Here is a 3,625-nt window from a genome sequence, read left to right as displayed (position 1 = left end):
TTAATTTTTCGCCCAAAAAAAAAACGTAAAGGGTAACACTGTCGTTTTTTTTTTTTCAGGTCGAAATTTTGAATTTCGATATTTCAGCTTTGAAAAGGTCTAGAGCCTCCATTGTTGCACTCAGGTCTAAGTCTCATGGCCCTCTCTCAGAATCCAGAGTTTTGAGAAGATCGGGGATACTTAATTTTTCGCCCCAAAAAAAACCGTAAGGGGTAACACTGTCTTTTTTTTTTTCGGGTCAAAATTTTGAGTTTCGATATCTCAGCACTGGAAGGGTCTAGAGCCTCCATTGTTGCACTCAGGTCTAAGTCTCATGGCCCTCTATCAGAATCCAGAGTTTTGAGAAGATTGGGGATACTTAATTTTTCGCACCAAAAAAAAAAAAAACGAAAGGGGTACCACTGAAACTCTGGATTCTGACAGAGGGCTATGGGACTTACACCTGAGTGCAAAAATTGAGGTTTTAGACCCTTCCAGAGCTGAGATATTGAGATCCCACGTAGCATTTATGCCATTATAAATATCTCAATATCTCAGCTCTAGAAGGGTCGAGAGCCTCCATTTTTGCACCCAGGTCTAAGTCCCATGGCCCTCTATCAGAATCCAGAGTTTCAAGAAGATTGGAGAAACTTATTTTTTCGCACCAAAAAAACCAAAAAAACCAAAGGGGTACTACTGTCGTTTTTTGGGGGGGGTCGAAATTTTGATTTTCTCTGATCTTCTTGAAACTCTGGATTCTGATAGAGGGCTATGGGACTTAGACCTGAGACATAGACCTGAGTTCAAAAATGGAGTCTATAGACCCTTCCAGAGCTGAGATATTGAGATCCCACCTAGCGTTTATGCCATTATAAATATCTCAATATCTTAGCTCTGGAGGGGTCTAGAGCCTCCATTGTTTAGAGCCAAATTTTGAGTTTCGATATCTCAGCACTGGAAGGGTCTAGAGCCTCCATTGTTGCACTCAGGTCTAAGTCTCATGGCCTTCTATCAGAATCCAGAGTTTTGAGAAGATTTGGAATACTTAATTTTTCGCCCCCCCCCCAAAAAAAAAAACGTAGGGAGTAACACTGTCGTTTTTTTTTTTCGGGTCGAAATTTTGAGTTTCGACATCTGAGCACTGGAAGGGTCTAGAGCCTCCATTGTTGCACTCAGGTCTAAGTCTCATGGCCCTCTACCAGAATCCAGAGTATCAAGAAGATTGGAGAAACGTATTTTTTCGCACCAAAAAAGAAAGAGCTGAGATATTGAGATCCCACGTAGCATTTATGCCATTATAAAAATAGTGGGTTGGTGGACGGTGTAATTATGGGATGGCGCTTGGTGCTACTGATTGAGGGGCCTCAGCTGAGTGCAGTAAAATAGTTTTTATCATGAAAGAAACTTTAATTAAAATGTCCAAAAAATACACTACCCAAATACCCATTCAATAGAGGCCCGGGGGCGCCGTCGGCCGGTCCCCAAAAAATTTCGTGGGGCCGGCGCGCTCGTCCGCCAACCCACGTCCGTTTGCCTACGGCGCAAGGACGGAATGGACCTTATTCCGCCTTGGACTAGCTAGAGTTACTGGAAATCGAAATACAGTTACTTGAGGGCAACTGTCCTGCCAGTACTGTAAAAATACAAGAAAACACAGGATGCACACAGGAAATGGCTCTAACATGAATGCATCGATTGATTCCTAGGTTTATTTTGTTATGAATAAACAAATGTGCAGTTTAGAGGAAAAACCTTATGATTAAAGTTGTAATGTTATAATGTTCAAGTTTTTGTTCTAAAAAAAAGATGCACAGAAAATGACTCAAATATGACCAGATTGATTGATTGATTGATTTGAATATATTTAGTTTGTTACAAACAAAGTGCAATCTGTAAAACAAAAACCTCAAAATTATAGTTGAAATGGTATACTGCTGGAATTTTTTTGACCTTGAGAAAAAGCTTAAAGTATAGACCAACAAATTTTATTAATTTATTTCATGTTGGAACATTTTTAGGAAGTTTTGACCTGATGTCCATTGGAATGGACAAAAAAATTACAATGAAAGCAATTATATATATTTTTATTATTATTTTTTTTTTTTCATTTTCATTTATAGAAACCTCATGAGCTGGGAAATTGTACTTTTACATTTTTCAGAAACTTGAAACATAATTCAGGTCTGAGGGGGTTAATTTAATCATCAGAAACTCAAAATAATAAGTTATCTCAACTAATTAAATAAATTATTTAAGTTGATTTGACAAAAGAAAAACTGTTGTGATTACAAATCTTGAAAATATTTTTTAGGTTAGGTATATGATTATGCTTACATTTTCAGACAGGAATATCGTTCCAGGATCAACATAATGTTGACCCAGGAATGCGTTCGGCAAAATCAGGATGTGTGTAAATGGAGCAAAAATAATTTTGAGAAAATGGCCTTTGAAATCTAGTGTAATAAATATGTATTCTGGACTTTTTCTTTCCACTTGTATAAACACAATTGACCAAAAAAAAAAAAGGTCTTAGCCCAGGTCTTAAACATTTCAATAAGATCATCAAATGTCACAATCCAATTCAAACTCAGATCACTACTGTGTCCAGGTATGTCATCCACTCAACATGATTTGGTCTATGCATGCATGCTGACAATAGTTTAGTATTGTGTACACAACTTTAAAAATAGTTTATTCAGCTAAATCTGCAAATGCATTTCCCTTTCCCCTCCATCCTGTTACTTGTGACTGCTCAATTTCTCCGAGCGCTGTCTAAACTTACCAGTCAACATGAGCGTCGCACCACAAATTGGAGCGAATAACAAGTTCTGTTGTGAGTCATTGATGTTTGAATGAAAGTTTTGCCAAGAATCCATTTATGTCTGCTTCTCACAGAGGCAAGGAAACACGGCTACATTCTCTTTTAAAGCTTCGTTATTTAAGCTTGTTCACATCAGAAATTTCTGCAGTTTGCTGTTAAAAATCATTCTTCACATTTTGTGGGAGGAGGTCAGAGCAAAAGAAGGCACCATTTCTGCACGTTGCATCACATGTAGGCAAATAACGTTGGCATGTTCCCCATAAACATATTGATTTGTGTCAAAACAAGCGAACGTGCATCAGTTTTAAGATGAAGGGAACGTACGAGAGAGGAACAAGATCATCCGCGCTGCGATTCAAAGAACTTCTGGAGTTGGCGAGCTGTGGGCGTCTGAAGTGGGAACCGTTGAAGGGTATCTGCGATGACAGAGAAAAGTAATTTGGGTTGGAGACCGAAGTGACAGGAAGGACAGCGTGACTTTGGTTCCCTTCTACACCTGTGAGACCAGTAGCGAGGTAGAGCAGAGGTATTATCAAACGCCTCCTCCTCTTCTTCACCGAACCCCGCATCACTACGCCTCGCCTCCGCAGGGGTCCGTCACGTCAAGGACACGCCACAGTTGACACGCCAACAAGCAGCTAATTTATATCCTTCTCCTGGACAAACATGAACACAGCGGCAGTCATGTCACCCAGGAGTCGGCATAAATATGCAAACACAGATTCCGAGGTGCAAAGGCTCTGTCCGTTTACCATCTTTTTTCCAGCTTGTTTTACCTCCTCTGTGGTTTGTCCTCTGCTGACTTTCCCATTTGTTGGTGGTCAT

Source organism: Pimephales promelas, chromosome 8 (genome assembly GCF_988280905.1).
Source record: "Pimephales promelas chromosome 8, fPimPro1.hap1.1, whole genome shotgun sequence".
Lineage (NCBI taxonomy): Eukaryota > Metazoa > Chordata > Actinopteri > Cypriniformes > Leuciscidae > Pimephales > Pimephales promelas.
Note: the sequence above shows the minus strand (reverse complement) of the source record.